Genomic DNA, 19,687 nt, shown 5'->3' with positions numbered 1-19,687 from the left:
CCTTGTGCCCTTTTCCCATCGATAGCTATGAATGCATCTGATAGTTTCACGTAAGGCCTGTGTCCCCACTGGACTCAAGTTGGGTCTTGGCCATTACTTGTCCTCCATGGCCTGTCCCGGTAGCTGACATCTAATAATAGTCAATAAATATTAGCTGTGTGGCCTAACGAGGACAGGGAAGCCTGAGATGCATGTGCTGTCCCTCTGGGACCCAGCAGAAGACATTCCTGCAGTCCTCCGGGAGGAGGGAAAGCAGGGCAGGGATTCCTCACGAGGGCACCAATGAGGGGAGGCCCAGGGCGCCCACGTGGGTGTTGCTAGAGAGGGGAGTGACTCCCGGCCCTGGAAACTGTGCCACATGCCTGTCTGTCCTCACGCTGCTGGGGTACGAGTGGGAGTGGGTGAGGCTGGCCTAGCACAGCCCGGTGGTGTGTGTGCCTGTTTCCTCACCTGCAGATTGAGGGCTGCTGTCAACAGAAGTGTAGCACCTGGCACAGTGTGCTAGTTTCCCACACCCTCCCCGCCTGTTCCTTCAGGAGACACCTCCTCACTGTATGACCTTGGGCAGGTCACTTCGCCTCTCTGTGCCTCAGTTGCATCCTCCTCAAAAAGGGACAGTAAAAGGTGCCACCTCTCGGTATGGCCTCAGGATGAGCTGAGAATGTCCATGGTGTCCAGCTTGAGAAGTTCTCTGCAAATGTGAGGGTTTTTAAATCATTCTTTACCCTTCTCAGCTCACCCAGCAAACACTCAGAGTATCACTATTTGCCAGCAGAGCTGATGGCCAGGTGCTGGAGACACAGTGAACAGGGTCCTGTTTCGAACAAACCAGTCTTTTTAAGCTGTTTGTGCGATCATCGAGGAAATGTAAACCCAACCCGGATGACATGGGCGAAATTCAGTAGCTGTTCATTTTTGGGATGTCATAGCTTTGTGGTTATATTTTTAAAGAGTCCTCGTCTTTGAGAGACTCAAACCGAGGTGTGTACAGATGAAATGATGTGATGGCAGGGATTTGCTCCAGCGCGATGCAATCCCCAAAGGGTTTATTAAAAAATATTCAGTGGTGGAAGGAGGCATGGGGGCCATAGGTGACATCAGATGGAGCACACGGAGATGATACTGAAGGTGTTTGTAGTAGACCGTGATTAGTTTAACAAAAAAGCGACCCCTTAATTAAATGGATGATTATGCACCCTGTGTGAGCAATGCTCCAGGAGAAAGTGGGGATGTGAAGGTGGAAGAGAAAGGCTTTGGTGGTCTGTGTCTTGGTTCTACGTGGACGGTCAATGGCAGCTGTTCAGCGGGGATGGCGGCACCGGTCCTGGGTGCAGCTGTGAAAATAGCCGAGTCGTGCGTGTGAGCCACTCAGAACAGGCGAGCTCACCGTTGGGGGCCCTCTCTTCTTTTATCCCCCTCAATTCCTCCCTTCTTTTGTCACTCCTCATGTCATTGCAACTCCTCTTCTTTTCCTCCTTCTCTCCCTCTCTTCTTTCTTTGTCACCCACACTCTTGCTCTGTCCCGCTGGAACTCTCCTCCTGCCCCGCTCTGTGCTGCAGTGACAGGGCTGCGAAGGGGACCACGCCCTGGGAGGCGGGCGGCAGGCAGCCCAGGGAAGGTACTTGCCAAACCTCAAAGAAGTGGGGGGTCTTGTCTGGAAGCAGGAAGCAGCAGCTTTTCAGATATGAGGAACCTAAGGTTTTGTGGGGGTCCACGAGGGCCCCTGTAGGTAGAGCTGACACTGACTGTGCCCCCACCCATCCATCGGCCCCATCTGAACAAATGATGGTCCCTGTCTTCTCTGCACAACATATGCCCAGTGGTAAGTCTGCGTCCCCCTCGCCCCAAATTCACTTGTTGGAACCTAACCCTCGATATGATGGTATTAGGAGGTGGGGCTTTTGGGAGGTGATTAGATCATAAGGAAGGAGTCCCCATAAATGGGATTAGTGTTCTTATAAAAGAGACCCCACAGACCTCCTTCACCCCTTCTGTCAGGTGAGGACACAGTGAGAAAACAGCCCTCTAGGGATCAGAAAGTAGGTGCTCGCCAGACACCGAATCTGCTGGGCCTTGATCTTGGACTTCTCAGCCTCCAGAACTGTAAGAAATAAATTTCTATTGTTTGTAAGTCATATTGTTTATCGGACATATTCCGTTGGAGCAGCATGAATGGACGCAGACACACAGCGCTGCACCACATTCTTCATAATCATAGACTACTGGCGGAGTCTGTGTTGTATAATTCAGAGAAAATGCCATCTTCCTAGCCCTGGCTTCGAGGGCCTGGCTTCCAGGCTTCCACAGTGGAAGGAGAGGGAGGGTACCCTCGCTGCCTTGCAGAGCCCTTCATCCGATGCTGTACTGCTGTGTCCCAGGCCCTGGTGGGTGCCCGGAGTAGCAAAGGAAGTCTCTCTTTCCTGCATTGCTCCTGCTTCCTGACATGGGTGTGGCTCCGGGGTCGCAGACGGTTCCTGTCCCGTGACAGAGGTGGTGGTGACTTAATCATTCCAGCTGGTAATTCCTTAAAAAGGAACTTGGGTCCCTGCCCTTTCCAAAAGCAGTTCTGGCGGAGCTTCAGGGGCCTGGAAAGGTCTTCACTTTCCTTTCCAGCAGTCACACTTCTGGGGATTTGCCCGAAGGAGCTAAAAAAAGAAAAGAAAGGACTGGCGCACAGCCTTATCTACTGCAGCCAACCTTTGAGATCACCAGCCTTTGAGATCGTCGTGAGCACAGGTATGTATGTTGTAACTGCTTGGTAGAGCCTTAAGTAAGTTTTTATAACGAGGAATTGTGAGAATTTAAAAAATTATTTATTTATTTTTAGAGAGATGGGAACGGAGGGAGAAGCATCGATTGGTTGCTTCTTGCACAAGTCCCACCAGGGAACTGAACCCACAACCCAGGCATGTGCCCTGACCAGAGATTGAACCCGTGACTCCTTGCTCTGCTGATGATGTCCAACCCACTGAGCCACACTGGTCAGGGCAGTTGTGAGAATTCTTTATCAACCTGGAAAATATGATGTAATGCTACGCTGAAAACACAACACCCATATGCAGACATGGCCTGGCTGGGTTGGGGGAATCCATCCACTCTCCTAACGGTCTGTGATGTTGTCATATTTCTCTGAGTGGTAGGAAAAGCAACCTGCGTGTGGCCGAGGGGGGTCCCAGCCCCGCTTCCCAGCTGACAGCCGCATCCGCAGGGCTCTGCCGCAGGTCCACCACTAAAATCCAGGGTGTCTGTTCCATTTTCAAAAGTGAAGACTGACATCCTAAGGCATATTTCCTTTCTGGAGGATCCTGTGGCTTTCTGGAGGGGATGGGAAGGACTCAGAAACAAACCAGGGAGGCCCTGGAAGCCCCCTGGGAGGCAGAGCCCCTCGGGGCAAGGATTTGGTCTTTTTCACATCAAAAACTTGTTGACAGCTCACACAGCACAGCCTCTCTCCTGGAGCCTGAGGCAGGGATGTTTATTTTTTCTAGAAGGTTTAAAAAGGTCTTTATTTTACTGCAAAGGAATACATGCTCATTGTTTAAAAGAAAAGCCCAAATAGTAACAAGTTGTATAAAATGAAGCTCTTGCTCCCTTTTCTTCAGAGGACCCTCCCTTTCTTTCCTCAGATATTTTCCATATCAAGGGTTTTCAAACTTTATTTTTTAGCTCCAAGCCACAGTGAAAAAAAAAAGATTTTGCATTGTAACCCAGGAGGCAGATACTGGCATATTACTGAGACAGAAGTTTTATGCAATAATCCTTACGATAAGGATCGCTCTCTGGGGCTGTCCATTCTGTCCTCGGCTGCGGCGTTCCATTCCATTCCATTCCAGAATGAAGGTGGCTGGTCGGAGCCCAGTCAGACGGCCTCTGTCCCGCTGCTCCGTGTGGCCGTCGGTGAAGCCACTGCGGTAGACGTTAACACACAACGTTGACTGCTCGCTACTGCCGATCTACAAAATTTATTTTTCAGTTACAGGTGACATACAGTATATATTAGTTTCTGGTGTGCAACACAGTGATCGGACATTTATATAACTTACGAAGGGATCAGCCCGACAAGGCTAGTACCTTTCCTAACACCTCACACAGTTATTACAACATTATCCACTGTATTTCCTATGCTGCGCTTAACATCCCCTGACTGTTTCTGTAACTGGCGATTGGTACTTCTTAATCTCTTTGTCCTTGAGGATTTCACAGCTTGCTTTCCGTAAGTGGACCCGCAGGGCTATTTCTTCCTCCTTAAGCAACAGAGGAACTTCCTGAGTGGTTTTTCACGATGTGTTTGTCAGCTTCTTCTTAATAGCTATTTGTGTGTTCCCCACTTCGGGTTGTCACCAGCAAGGGTCTGGGGGATCTGCCATCCGTGCGCCGGTCCTAGGACATCCGCGCAGGGAAGCAAGCCCCTCAAACATCCTGGTTGCTGCTGGGAATGACCCAGGGAGGGGACCGTGGAGGTGCGCTTTTGGGGGTGGTGAAGGACCCTTTGCTCCCCTGCAGGGAACACCCTGCACCCATCCCATGATCACACAGGACTTCATTTCTCAACCTGCTCACAATGCTGGGAAATACGAATGTGCGTTTTAGAAATGAGCTAGGCCCTAGTTCACGTCTCCTTTCCTCTCCTCTGCTTTCTCTTTCGTCACTCAAGCGCATCATAGGAGGGGACCCTACTGAACCCTAATTCCAAAGCTTTCCACACCGCGGGTCTTTCCGTTCAGAGGTCTCAGGGATTTTGCACTGTCCGGGGGTGGGGGAGGTGGGGCGGGGGGGGGGGCAGTACATTCCCAGGTGGTAGGCTCTGGCTCCATGTGCTCATGCGCACAAGTAGGAATGGGCCCCAAGGCCGCAAGGAATTAGCTAGAAAGGGCCCTTTAGTTGCAATTCTTAGGTTCAAATCCTGCCGCTGACACTTACAGTGGCAAAATCTTGGGTCTCACTCTCATCATCATTTATAAAACGGGGATTAGAATTCTTAGCCAAAAAAGGATAGAATAATGGGTAAGCACACAGACTTTAGAAAGAGCCTGTTTGGTTTCCGATCCTGGCTTCACACTAACTAGCTGTGTGAACTTGGGCAAGATACTTAACTTCTCTGTGTCTCAGTTTCTTTACCTATAAAATGGGGAGAATAGTAGTGTCTACCTCATAGGGTTCTTGGGAGGATTAAATGAGTTAATATGCTAGATTAATGCCTGGCTAAGCAGTTATTATTACTATTGTCATTATTAAGAATGATTGAGAATGATATTACTGCATTTAGCATGTAGTAAACAATTACAATTTTTTAATTTTGGTTTTAGCCCTGGCTGGTATAGCTCAGTGGACTGAGTGCCAGCCTGTGAACCAACAGTTGGCCAATTCAATTCCCAGTCAGGGCACATGGTGGGCTGCAGGCCAGGTCCCTAGTTGGGGGCATATGAGAGGCAACCAATTGATGTTTCTTTCACACATTGATGTTTCTCTCCCTCCTTCCCTTTTCTTTAAAAATAAATAAATAAAATCATTTAAAAAATTATGGTTTTAGAAAGAGAATATTTGTGGTTCAGAGGTGGGAGGTCTATTTATCTAGTAATGAACATTTAGTCCTAACTGTGTCTAGCCAAGCAGAGAGAACCAATATTAGGGTCCCTTCCCCAGCAGTTTTCCCATAGTGTTTTTTCCACATTTCAGTGTCTCATTTAGGTACCCCAAGAAGATGTGGAGGGGGGGGGTCAGGGAAGTAGGTAAGGGGGGAGACAGCTTCATCTCAGAAAGGGGGTAGGTGGAAGGGGAAGCAGCATAATTTACCTTTTTTTGTAGAAATTCGCAGGATAACAAGGACCCCTGATGATGCTCCCAGGCAGGGGCCTCGGGGCTACCTGTGTGGGAGGAGGATGCAGAAAGGGGGAAGGGAGTGTGTGGAGGGTGTCGGGGCTCTCCCTCTCCCCTCCACACTGTCCTCTCCTTATTCATTTGCCAGGCCAGTGCTGGGCCTGTGGGAGACATCCAGGAGCAACACGCGATGATCCCTGTCCTCCCAGAGCTGACAGTCTAGCTGGGGAGTCTAGCTGGAATAATAAATATAATGTCGTTAATTAGTAGGTGGTAAGTGGTACAGAAGAGCAGGGGAGGTGTCGAGAGGGTGGGGGAGGGGCTGTAATTTCAGGTAGGGTGGTTAGTGTGGGCCTGGGCGAGAAGGCATCATCTAAGCAAAGGCTTACAGAAGGGATCGAGCCATGTAGATACCCGAGGGACCTGTGGTCCAGTCAGGGAAACAGCCAGTGCAAAGGCCTTGAGGCAGGACTGTGCTGAAACAGAGGGAGGCCTGCGTGGCTAAAGCAGAGTGAGCAAGGTCAAGGGTGTTTGGAGATGAAGGCAGAGAAGAAATGCGGCTTAGGTCACACAGGGCTCTGGAGGCCTTAGGGAGGGTCCTGGCGTCTCTCTGCACAGTGAGGAAACTGAGTCAGCAGCTCAGGCTGGGGGTGGTTGGTGGTTTCTGTCCTGAGTACATTTGCTTGGGCGGGACCATTCTCTCACCAGGGAACTGTGGCTGCTGCTAGCAGGTCAAAACTGTGACTCCAGAAACACATGGGGCACGCTCACAGGCCTTGTGGAGTTTTGTTGGTGGTGGAAGGGGAGCTTATAAACAACAACACAACAACAATGGCAGTGAGGGGCTGAAGCATTACTGCGTGCCCAGCGTGGGGCCGTGCTGCCTCCCTTCAGGAGTTCCCCTCACTGTCATGGCTCCACTGGCACACGGCAGGGCAACTGAGAAACAGGGAGTCTGGCAGGAGGGCTTGGCCAAGATCCTGCCGCCAGGAAGGAACTGAGAAGGTGACTTTGTTCCAGGCCTCATGCCAAACACAAAGTCATCATCAGCGCTCTGACCATTTCCTCAAACTGGAGGGGACTGACTGCCCACCCTCCACCCCCAAGCCCTGGTCAGACCCTCTGGACATTGGGCAATTCCAGGCTTCCCCAGGCCTGCCCCTGGCCTGCACTTGTCCTTTTTGCTAGAAGAGAAACCCACCTTGAATCAAGGTCAGCAGCTGGTGCTAGGCAACCTAGAACTGATGGATAAACACGGGTGTTCAGGTTCAAATTCCAGGAGACACAGAAACAGCCCAGCAATGGTGTGCCTGGGAGAAAACCCCAGATGAGGAAGTCCCCTTGAAAGCTGAATGGGAAGGTGGCACCTGTGTCCGGGGCACCTGGAGAGACAATGGTGCAAGGGATAGAGGGCCTCTGTGGGTGTCCTCAATGAGGGGAAGAGTCTGCGTGGAGACCTGGGCTGGGCTGGGGGCGGGCTGGCAGACCATTTCCTTTCAGACTGGGGTTTGCTTCAACTCACACAGAACTGCTTAATTCTGTTTTGTGGGTTGGAGCTCTGTAGAGACTGCATTGAAGGGAAATGCTCTGAGGTCCAACAGCCTGAAAGACACAAGTCTGGGTGATCTAGAAGGCTCTCAGCTCCAAGAAGCTCTCCATGGCATGGTAACTAAACACGGACTTGGAGCCAGGCAGCCTGGGCTCACATGCTGCTGCTACCATTACTAGCTCTGTGACCTTTGGCAACTTGCTTAACCTCTCTGGGCCTCAGTTGCTACATCTGTGGAATGAAGCTATAATACTTCCATCATGGACTTGTTGGCAGACCAGTGCCTAGTGCACCACAGGACTGGTTGTTAAATAAACAGGATTCTGGGGTGCGTGCTCCACCCCCACCACCTCCCCTCCTCGCCCAGGGCTGTGGAATGGATCTCAGAGAATGAAGCTCTTTTGTGCTATGAAGACGTGTGTTTCTTGGAGGCTCCGAGAAGGAGCCAGCAATGACGGCACAGTCACAGGGCACGCACTTATTATTGATTTCTTATCTCTCTCCCATGCTCCTCATCTGAACATAAAGTCCAGGGGAGTCAGGACCTTGCCCTTTACTTCAGTACCCTGATCCTTGGAACAGTCCTGGCACCCAGGACAGAGCAGCTGAGGGAGTGGAGAGACTAACAGCCACAGGAGTCAGGCAGACCTGGTACGAATGTGTCTTCAGTCCCCTTCTTGCTGTGTGACCTGTTTCCTCATCTACAGGACAGCAGGCTTTTGGGGAGGATGAAAATGAGATAGCGAATGTAAATGCACTTTATTCGGGGCTTTGGCACCCAGCTGGAGACCCAGCCAGTGTTTCCCGTCACTGTCATTGCTGTCATCGTCATCATCATCAGTCTGAACTGGGCGTTCATCCCGCGCCCCTTGCTGACGGCTGTGGCCGGTGTGGGGACTGCTTAGTAGAAGCAGAGGCACGCAGCACGACATCTGGGTGCTGCCATTAAGGAGGTCAGGCCTCTCATCCTGAGGTCACGTTTTCCCTGTCGGTTATAGTGCGCCCACAGCAGGTAACCGTTTCCGCTCCCTGAGCAGGCCAGAAAAGGCCTCACCTGCTACTCGGTAGGCCTGGCGAAGATGGAGGTGTCGCGAGGTCCAGGTCAGTCTCCCACACCTCCAGGGGAAAGGCTGACCAGGTAATTATGGGCCCCAGGAAGCTTACCTGGGCCTCCACTTGGGCACAGGCTGTCAGTGCCTTAGCCCACAGACAGAGACCAGGGACTGACTTGGGCCTCCTGCCCTGGCCAGAAGCAGACCAGACAAGTGACATTTCCGGATAGAGTAGAGAACACCCAGTTAAATATAAATTTTAAACAAACAGTGGGTGGTTTTTTTTTAAGTTTCAGTATATCCTGTGCAATATTGGGAATGCATTGCAGGTCTGCAATATTTGGGACATGCTTATACTAAACGATCACTTGCTATTTATCTGAAATTCAAATTTAACTGGGCACATTGTGCTTTTACTTGCTACTTCTGGCAACTCCACCAAGGCCCTTCTCTGCCCCTGAGCATACAGAGCCATGGCCCCAGCAAGGACAGGGAGCCGGGATCAGGCACGGGGCGGGGGTGCAACCTTGGGCAAGTCTCTCTTCCCCCAGCCTCAGTTTCCCCAGCTGCATAACTCAGCAGGCAGAATCTCTGCTGCACAGGGCTTTTGTGAGGATGAGTTGTGTGATATGTGTGGAAAGTGTTTTGGAAACATGAGTTACCAGATTCGTTGTTATGAACAACACACACCAGTCAGTAGAGGCTATTTCTGGCAACTGAGTTGTTTTTGAAAATTAGTTTTTTGAAAGGAATTTGTGTTTGTTCTTGAAAACGGAGAGTAGCTAAAGGAGGAAAAGATTCCTAATTTTTGTCACTCAGAGACAACCTTTTATAGGTTCTTTATCCTTGAAAAAGAATGAAGACGTTTTTCCAAGTGTGTGTGTGTTTTTCTTTGTAACAAAAATGTCTCATATTCTGTATTTTTTTAGGCAGCCTGTTTTTCTCCCCTGGCTGCTGTCATGTTTTAAGCACACAGAATGAGGAAGTCTCACGTAGAGGAAATCTCCCCCTTTCTGTCTGGTCCCTGTTATTCCAGTGGCGTTGGCGTTTGTGCGTCTACGTCCCAGATCTTGTTCTGGGCCCTTTCAGGTTGGAACACAGCTGCAAAGTCTGCAGTGGGAAGAGAAAATAGTCACAGACGTCATGTAAAACTGTGTGGCACCCCCTCCTTCTGTGTCCTAACAGGGCGTACATGAGATGCCCGGCTTACTTTTTTTTAAACTGAGATAAAATTCACATAATACACAATTTAACATTTTAACCACTTTAAACTCTACCATTCTACATTCAGAATATTGTGCAACCACCCCTGCTATCAACTTCCAGAAAGTTTTAACACCCCCCAAAAGAAAGCCCATACTCATTGGCAGTCACTCTTCACTCCTTCCAGCCCCTGGCAACCACTCATCAGCTTTCGGTCTCTATGGGGTTGCCTATTCTCCATATTTCATGTAGGTGGAATCACATGATGTGTGACCTTTTGTGTCTGGCTTCTTTTACTGAGCGTAATGTTTAAGGTTTACCCACATTGTAACATGTATCAGTACTTACTTCCTTTTTATGACCAAATAATATTTCATCATATGGATACACCACATTTTGTGTACCCATTAATCAGTTGATGGGCATTTGGGTTATTTCCACCTTTTGACTATTGTGAATAATGCTCACGTGTATATTCCTGTACAAATTTTTGTCTGAATACCTGTTCTCAGTTCTTTTGTGTATATGCCTAAGGGTGAAACAGTAACCACACCATTTTGTATTTCCACCAGCAATGCATGAGGGATTCAATTTCTTCACACCCTTCCCAACACGTGCTATTTCCATTAAAAAAATTTTTTATGACCACCATGGTTGTTGGTATAAGGGGTTATCTCGTTGTAGTTTTCCTTTGCATCTTCCTGGTGATTAACGATGGTGAGCATCTTTTTTGGGTGCTTGTTGGCCATTTGTATAACTTCTTTACAGAAATGTCTATTCAAGTCCTTGGCCCATTTTTAATCTAACTTAATTTTATTGTTTTGTGGTAAAAATATACTCAACATAAAATTTACCATTTGAACTATTTTAAGTGTACATTTCAGTGTATTGTTTTCACAATGTTGTGAAACTACCCCACCATCCATCTCCAGGACTTCTTTTTCTAAAAAAGACAATTAAAAAGAAAGTTTTAGGTTCACAGAAAACTGAAGAGGAAGGTACAGAAATGTCCCATAGCCCCTCCCCCACCCCACAGCCTCCCCCATTACCGACATCCCCACCAGAGCGGCACATTGGGTACAACTGAGGATCCTCATTGACATTGACACATCACAGTCTCCCAAAGTCTACAGTTCACATTGGAGTTCAATCTTCGTATTATACATTATATGGGTTTGGACAAATATGTAATGACAAGTACCCAACAGTATTTTCACTGCCCTGAAATTCCTCTTGGTTCTGCCCATTCATCTGTCTCTGATTCCTGTCCCCCCCTCCCCAGTGTCTGGCAGCCACTGATCTTTTTACTGTTTCCATAGTTAAAATGTTTGCGTTTTTTTTTAATTAATTAATTTTTAGAAAGAGGGGAAGGGAGGGAGAGAGGGAGAGACACATCAATGTGTGTTGCCTCTTCCGCTGGGGACCTGGCCGGCAACTCAGGCACGTGCCCTGACTGGGGATCAAACCAGCAGCCCTTTGCTTCACAGTCCGGTGCTCAATCCATTGAGCCACACCAGCCAGGGCTCTTTTCCAGAATATTTTGATCATCCCTAATGCCCATTTAAAAAATTGGGTTGCTTGTGTTTTTGTTATTGAGTTGTAAGAGTTCTTTATAAAATATGGATTGAGCAATCTATTTGATTGTAATCAAATATATTATTTGCAAATATTTTCTCCCTTTTTGTGGGTTGTCTTTACACACTCTTGATAGTGTCCTTAGATGAACAAAAGTTTTTAATTTTGATAAAGCTCAGTTTAACTATTTTTTTTTTGTTGCTTGTGCTTTTGGTGTCATATTTAAGAAACCATTACCTAATCCAAAATTTACACTTTTGTTTTCCTCTAAGAGTTTTATAGTTTTTCCCTTTTGTTAAATTGTGTGTATGGTGTGAGATAGGGCTCCAACTTCGTTCTTGTGCCCATGGACATCCAGTTCCTCTAGCACTCCCGAAGGAATGCCAGAGAGGGGGGATCTAGGGGAGTGGGGACGGAGGGGGGGCGGGGCCCAAATCAGGAGGTACAGGGGCCAGGGACGGAGATGCAGCAGAATCCGGAAGGGGAGAAACCGGGTGGAGGAGTGGGTGGGGGGAGGATGCTCCGAAGTCAGCACGCGGCGCCGGGGCTGAAACTGAGGGTTTCAGGAGTGACTAAGACCAGTGTGTAATCCAGACAGTGGGAAAGCAAAGAGGTGGAGGGGAACGGCAGAGTGGGGAGGGTAGGTGGCCTCTCGCGGGGTCACGGGCCTGGCGTGGGCCGGAGGTGGTGGCCCCCTGGGCGCCCAGACGCGGGTCCCAGCAGCCCGCGGAGGCGGGGAGAAGCCGGAAGCCCGGGCCTGACGCTCCGCCCCGGTGAGTCCGGGTCCAGCCCCCGCCCCCGCTCCCGCCCCGCAGCGGTCCCGCCCGCCTGCGCTCCGGGCTCAGACCTACCGGCTCGAGTGGCGGCGTAAGCGGCGGTGAGTGCTGCGTGGAGGCAGCCAGGGCGCTAATGGGGGGCGCGCGGCGGGGCGGAACCCCAGGGGCGCCCGGGGCCGGGAGCCGGGTCCCTGCGGCGCGAACACCTTCCCGTGGCTCGGGAGCAGCCGAGGCCGGGAGACCCGGGGCATCGCGCCGGTGGTGGCGGCCGGTGACCCTGGCGGGTCCCGGGGTTCGACACGGGGTGGAGTGCGCAGGGGTCCGGCCGAGAACTTTCTCGCGGCGCCGGCGCGGGCGGGTTTCCAGTCTCCCAGCGCTGGTCTAGGCCGTGGGACAGGCTGAGTTCCGATCCTGCCCCCTGAGCGAGCCGATCGTCCGCGGATCGCGCGCGATGGGGTCGCCCGGCCCCAACCTGAAAGGGCGCCCCTGGGGGTCCGCGTGGTCCCCTTCCCGGAAAGGGCGTCCCGAGGCTTTTCAGGAACGTTGAGATTCGCTGTGGTGACTGCGATCTAAAAGTTGAGTTTTGCAGAACCATCACCCGGGAGTTCAGAAACAAAACCAAAGCAAACAACAAACCCAACGAATTTCTGGACGCATGTCCCAAAATTCGGCTTCTCGGGTCCAGAGCATCCGCCCGAAGGGATCCTCGCAGAATTCAGGACCACCCTCAGTGGGCGCCTTTATGGACACCTCAGGGCCTGGGGGAGAGCACCGGGAGGTGAAAATCGGGACACAACTCTAAGGGACCCTTGGCCCGGCGAGGTCCCATCCCCCGGGGTAAGATTGGCACCCGATGAGCACAGGAGCCTACCCAGACTCCGTCCACTGCCGGCGCCGGCTGGGTGCTGGTGTCCCAGGCAGGGGAACCTGTGGCAGAGGTGGACATTGCCCCTCCTGCCAAGCTGGCAGGTGCCTTCCCCTCAGCTTTCAGGTCAGTGTGGATCTGGCCATTGGGTTGGGTGCTGTGCCAGGAACTCCTGATCAGATTAGGGACGGGAGGTGTTGGGGAAATGGTGAATCCTGGAAGGGCAATATCCAGGGATCAGGCCAGTTGGACCTTGGTGTCGCTTTTTTACTGGTCGCTTTTGTGCTTTGGGATAGTGGGGCTGATGTCATTCACTGTTGGACTATTCTTTGGTTATTGGGAAATCCAGTTTCTGGAAGTTACAGGCCCTTCCTGTGTAAGTCATCAGGTTAAGACTCTCCTACCAGTATTCCCTTGGGGGATAAACCCCTCCCCTAGCCTTCATGCTGGTTCCCGGGCTGCCTGGAAGGGAGGTTGGCCCAGCAGTTCTCTGCCAGGGGGGGAGGGGGGGAGTGCAGGGGAGTGCAGCTTTTAAGGAAAACCATGGTTTGCATGAATGTGTGCCTCACTTTCCTACCCCCGACTTGAGCCTTCTCAGGGTGGCTCTTTTAAAATAGGGCTAACCTGGGTGCCTGTAAAGAGAGATTGTATCTGGGGTTCTCCTACTGTGTTTGGTTTTTATCATAGTTGGATCTGCATCTGGCTCTACCTGGCCTAGAATAACACCCGTGTTGCACTGGGCTTTCCTCTCAGCCAGGCCATGCTTTGGGATCCAATGTGTACGAGACTCTAAGAAACACTTAGGAGAGTGTTTCTCCTATGGGAGAAACTGTAGGAGACGCCCATCTTCCCTCTTTCCTGTTAGTTTAAGGCATTAATAATAGATGCTTTTATTCACATTTGAAAAAGTATCCTTGTTGTAATGTTTCTGTGGATTAAGTGACTTGGCGATTGATCTGAGATGGAGGATCAATTTGTTAAGTCTCTAAAATACTAGACTGAAGGAATTCACTCTGGCGAGTAAGTTTCCCTCTGTTCCTTCAGTCCCTTTTATAGGCTGGCTGTGGGGAAATCAAGTGCTATACTCTTGCCCTAGAAAGGACACAGAAGAAACGGCTCCTGGTCCTGAGGGGTTGACACTGTGGGTGGAAAGTGGAGACACACACAGGGGAAAGAGCCGTCATTCACCAAGGCCTGGCAGGGGTTTGGGAGGAATGAAAGGGAGGTCGCTATGAGCATGGGGCCAGGTTAACCAAGGCAAGTTTAGTAGCCAACCTGAGGCCTGGGCACATTTGGCAGAGGGACATGTGGACGTGGTGGGCAGCATTCCACCATTTGCAGAAGAGTCTCAGCAAAGCTTTGGAGGAGGCACAGACATTCCCAGGGTTGAGGACAGTAAAAGGGGAACTGCTGAGAAAGGGAGCCAGAGGCATTTCCAGCTTAAGTTAATTCTCAAGGGCATAAACAGTGCGTGCTTGCGGCTGTTGACCATCCCCGCTGACTAGAGGTGTATGTAAGGCCATTCTGAGAATAGGCTGGTGCCTATCAGGACTTAAAATTCTCCCACCCAAAATGAATCTCCCCAAAGCAATGGCGACAGTGGAAAAAAGGACTTCCACATGAGGAAGTCCTGGAGTCTTGGTACTGCGACTTGTCTTCTGTTTTTGCTTTTGCTGCCGTTAAAATAGCCCTATGGGCGAGATAATCCATCTCATCGGGCAAATAGACCTCCTTCGCTCTGTCTTTCTTTAGCACAGTGTTTGTGATGTTTTTGCTGCTCCTTTGGCCGCCCATGGCCTGTTCTGGACTTGATTGGTGTTTACTTACGTAAAGTTGTTATGTGAGCTTAAAGTGGTACTTTCCTGAGTCCTCAAAATTTCATCTTGTTTGAATCTGCCTTGGCACTCTGGGCAGCTGTGATAACACTTCAGTAGCTAATGAAGTCCCTTCAACTTATTTATTTCGGTAGAAGAACTATGTGTATTCGTAGGTTTAAGGCAGGGACAGAATCAAAGGTGTCTGTAGTGATTTCCTGCCCCCTCCTAGTGGGCAGAAATTAGTTCACCCGAGATCCTGAAAGCCGGAGGCACTTTCTTCTCTATCACTTTGTTTAATGGTATTGTTAATTTCAGAGAACATAGTGCTGGAGAGTTTAAGCCACTTAGCTCATGGAGCTGTAGAATCGACAGTGTTCCTGGGGAAAATTTAAGAGCTTAGCATTGACTTACCTGACCTTTGAGTCCAGGGAGGTTATTCATATAGATGGTGCCTCGATATTTTTTAAAGTTATGTAAAAAATAACAATATTACAGAAAGTGTGGAAGATGAAGAAGAAAAGGAGGCATAATCTCACTGTGTGAATGAACAGTTAGCATTTTTTTTTTAATTCAGTGGTTTTGTCTTTTGTCATGGTGCCTGTTTTTTATGAAGCTGCGATCAGGGTGCACACAGTGTTGTCTCTTGACGCCGTCCCATTAATGTTCTCGTTGCACCGCTGCTTCAGAAACCATCATTCACGTGGAAGCTGGGGATGTGGTCTCCCCAGGAATCCACAGGGAAATTGCCCTCTCCGATTTGGGGGGAGAGGCCCAATGCCCCAATGGGAGCATTTTCCACTCCACAACTCACAGTAATTTGTACTTGCGCCACGTTTGAACCTGGTTTTCAGATTGTGGTAACTTTATCTCTGACTCGTGGAATGTATTGCCCTGCAGAAACAGACCGAATTCAGAAGATGGAATTTGAAAGCGTTTCTCTGAACTATTTCACTACGAGCCTCTGTGTTTGTACGGAAATGTACCGAATTTGAATTTGTTGGGGGCCAAGTAGCTTAACAACCGTGGTACAGTTTCTCACTTCCTTCCCCAAGATAACTGGAGACCCCAATTTCCTCTTTTGTCTAAGTTCTTCCTTACGAACTTAGAATTTAAGAAACACCATTTATGCTGGACATTTTCTGGATCCGTATGCAGATTAAATTCCGTTACAGCAAAAACAGCACCGCCGAGTCTTTGTATTTTAAAGATGGCTGGCCAGTGGCCCTTACTTTAAGAATTTTGAGCTATATTTGGTATAATAAATGTATGAGTCAAAGACTTCCTTAGGGCTTTTGTAATCAGGTTTCACTTACGCTCACGTTATTGTAAAGAACATTTTTCTCCAGAGACTGTAAAAGACCAGGCATTTCGGGCCTTTCCCAGCTGGTCCTCCACCTTGTGTACAGACAAGGCTGTTTTTTTCCAGAGACCTGACAATTTGCATGTGTGCCCTTTTGCTGAAGGAATCCCTTTTTTTCCTGGGGTCTTCTGGGGTCATTTCTGTTATGTGCATATTCCAGGATTCTCCTTGGTTTCTTTTCTGGGGCTGGAGGGTGGAGGCGGTGAATGGAATTGAATAATCTTCCTTTTTTCTTCCTGAAACAACTGATTTTGGAGGATTAAGTCGGTGCTGAAAACACTACTTTATCTCCTCACCGAAGGCCTTGCCCTTTGGTGTACTGGTCGATCCCTAAATCTGGAAAACAGTTCTATACACAGCATGGAGCTATATTTTTAGAAGAGTTTATTGCTCACATGTGGTTAAGACAACTGTTTTGAAGTACACATTTTAAGAAGGTACAAATTTGTGGAGTATCAATATGCATTCAGCTAGGAGGAGTTTTGGAGACTCCTTAAAATTTAAGGCCTGATCATTCACTTAAATTTGGGGATATGTGTTTCTTTCTTTTTAAACCTCCCCAATTAGAAATATTAGAAACCCCGCCTCCGCTTAGTCTTTCCTGTTTAACCAAAATACACTTAAAAATACTTTAAAAAAAACCCTTTTTAATATGTATATTTAAAAAGTTGAACTTGAATGCCTTTGGGTGAGGCCCGCCTGCCTCAGTTCACATCATAGTTTAATTTTAAATTTGCAGGAAAGTCGCGGTTAAGGCAGGGGTTCCGTATACCCTCACCCAGCTCCCCTGTAGTCGGCATCTCACATCATCGCCACAGCACATGCGTCCAACGAAGACACTGACGTTGGTGCCTCACTAGTCACCGAACCCCAGACCTTACTGGAGCTCACCAGCTGTTCCCTGCTGCCCATTTTCCTGCCAAGCTCCCACCCAGGGTACTACCTTGCATTTAATCCCTCATCTCCCAGTCTCCTCTGGTCTGTTACAGTTTCTCAATCTCTCCATAACTGTTTTTGAGAAGTACCAGACAGGGATTTCGTAGAATTTCCCTCAAATTGGATTTGTCTGATGTTTTTCTCATGGTTACACAGGGGTTCCGGGTCTGTGGAAGAGTGCCACAGAGGTGAGGGGCCCTTCTCATCACGTCACATCACTTCACATCAGGGGGTCCGTGGCAGCCACGTGACATTGCTAATAACATTAACCTTCATCTCTAGATGCAGGTGGGCTTTGCCAGGTTTCTCCACTGCAGAGTTACTCTTTCTCTTTTCATTTATTCTTTAAAAACAAGATACTAAATCCAGCTCACACCGGGAGTGGGAGGGAAGAGATTAATCTCTACCTTCTAGAGGGGTAATAATACCTACACAATATTATTTGGAATTCTTCTGTAAGGGAGACTTGCCGTTTCTTCTTCATTTAAAAAATACACACTTCAAAAGACCTGGCGCTATAAATATGCCCGTCATCTGTGGGGTATAAAGGTCATACACGTGCTCCCAAAATCTCAGCTCTGCAAGGAGGTGGGCTGTGTATTGCTCTCCCAAAGCCCTGGGGGGAATCCAGAGAAACATAGAACAGAGCCCAAGCTTGCCCGGAGGAGGGTAATGTGGTCCAGTTTGGACTCAATCTGCCTTGCAGACAGGAAGTAATTAAGATGCATGAGGAAGGCATGTGTCATCGAGGGCTGGATGGTGTGGGCTCAGTCAGGGGACGTGGGATGGCTTGAAAACAGCGCAAAGGTTAACGTTTACCGCCCTGTCTCACTTGATTCCTGTCTCGCTAAAGGTGAGACCATTGTTTTCCACAGTTTTCAAAGACAAGACAGTTACAGTACTTGCTGTCATCTGGAATAGAGCCAAAATTGAGCCAATATTTGCTTTTTTTAAGCAAATATGAGACTCCCCAGTATCGCAGATGTTTTCATTGAGCCAGATGCTCAAGGTTGTTTACCTTACTCACAGGAGGCGCCCAAGCAAACCAGCAACTCTCACTTACCTGGCGTCCTCACACCCCAGGGTCCGGTTGCCCAGTCCTCGGAGGCTTTTGAGTCGGCAGATGGGGAGGAGGGCTGGGCGCTGCCGTCTGCCCAGGTTGGACTATGGGTAGCCTGGGATAGCACGACCCACGCAAGCATTTTCTTACTCATTTATGTTTGCACATTCTAAGAAAGCAGAGGGAAATACGGGATCGATTTTAGAATGTGGTTAAGATTCTTTCTGGGGAGGGATGTTGAAAGAGGCTGTCAGTCAGAGTGGAGCAACACCAGAAGTTATGAGATTGGTGTTCTCGTTGTGTGTAGACATAGACATGATCTGGGGGGAGGACCCCATTGGCTGTGGGCTGTGGGGCCTTTGAAGTTTGTGAGATGATGTGGGGGGTGTTGGGTGGCTGCTGCTGTGGTTGGTTTCTGCCAGTATTACAGGTTTTGAGGCTTATTTTTAGAATCTGAACTCTCCTTGTCAGGAGTTGAATACTTTGGGTGGGGGGGGGGTTGAAATTGCTCTGGAGCTACTGGTTAATGAAACAGAACCGTTGTGTGAAGCCCCTGCTGGAAGGTCCAGCCGGGTGCCCACCTCATCCAGGCCAGGCTCCTGGTGGTGTGAGTGTTCCCATTGCCCGACCCCACCCTCCTGGCCTTCTCGCAGGACGCAGGTGTGCCTGCTTCTGCACGTCCTGCCACGCTGTCCCCCAGACCCGCTACTTGCTTGAGAACCTGGACTCAGCTTTCCCTTTGTGTCTGCCCCGTACCTCCCCATGTGGGGTAACTTTACCTCCCCAGGTGCGCTCCTTAGGGCTGTCTAGGGAGGGTCCACGTCTCCCCAGTCCCTCCTCTACCGTCAGCCTTCAGCACCTCCTGCATGAAAAAAGGACAATAGCAAAGAGAAGGTCTTTATTTTGGTAGAGGATGTGGTCAGTACAAACTGGGGAATTACATAGGAACGGTAGAGTGCACGTCTTCTCACCAAACCGAAGTGATCAGAAGCCTTAGTCACTCCACACACACTCGGGGCGGGGCCAGAGGGCCAGGTGCTGGGCTGGTACTTTAGATACAGTTCTGGGGACTGAGGGCTGTGATGATGTCATTTCACCCAGAGGGAGGGTATGTAGGAAGCCAGTTTGGGGAAGGCAGATAAGGGCTTATAAAGGAAGCTTTTTTCCCCCCATTTTAAAACAAATTGAATTTATTTTATTTAAATATAAATATATATTAACATATCAATAAGTTTTAAATTCACTGAGTTATACTTAATAAATGTATGTAATTTATTTAATCTTCCTTAATTTAATTTTGACTGTGTCGTACTGCTCTGGTTCAACAATCAAAAGACCAAGAAGGGTATAAATGTGGAGAGTGTCCATCCCACCGCGCCGCCAGCTCACCTCCCCTGCGTCCAGGCGGCCTCTGTTGCAGCTTCTTGTGTATCCTTTGGGTGGTATTTCATGCATATTATATAAGGAAATAGTATGTCCTTCTCACACACAAGTGGTGGCTTGCTATAAATGCTATTCGGGCTTTTTTCATGCACTGGTTTGTCTTAGGGATTACTGCATTTCTGCATATAAAACTTCCTCATTCTGTTTGGGTGGGTGCGTACCATCGCCTTGGGTGGATGGACCACCAGCAACCTACCCGGCTTCCTGCTGATGGACAGTTAGGTGGTTTCCAG

General features: G+C 49.2%; 1 protein-coding gene across 2 annotated transcripts in view; it reads left to right on the top strand.

Moving 5' to 3' along the window:
- Positions 1 to 11,829: 11,829 nt before the first annotated feature.
- LITAF (lipopolysaccharide induced TNF factor) overlaps positions 11,830 to 19,687 on the top strand; it is a 29,517-nt gene continuing 21,659 nt past the window's right edge. The window contains exon 1 of one of the 2 annotated variants that reach the window (XM_071222217.1): positions 11,830 to 11,970. The gene's annotated coding sequence lies outside the window, so the exon portion shown is untranslated. Of the gene's footprint in view, positions 12,075 to 19,687 lie in introns of both variants that reach the window. The other variant, XM_071222216.1, reaches the window with a different exon arrangement.

The sequence above is a fragment of the Desmodus rotundus genome, chromosome 1 (genome assembly GCF_022682495.2).
Source record: "Desmodus rotundus isolate HL8 chromosome 1, HLdesRot8A.1, whole genome shotgun sequence".
Classification (NCBI taxonomy): domain Eukaryota; kingdom Metazoa; phylum Chordata; class Mammalia; order Chiroptera; family Phyllostomidae; genus Desmodus; species Desmodus rotundus.
Note: the sequence above shows the minus strand (reverse complement) of the source record. Positions and strands in the feature narration are given on the sequence as shown.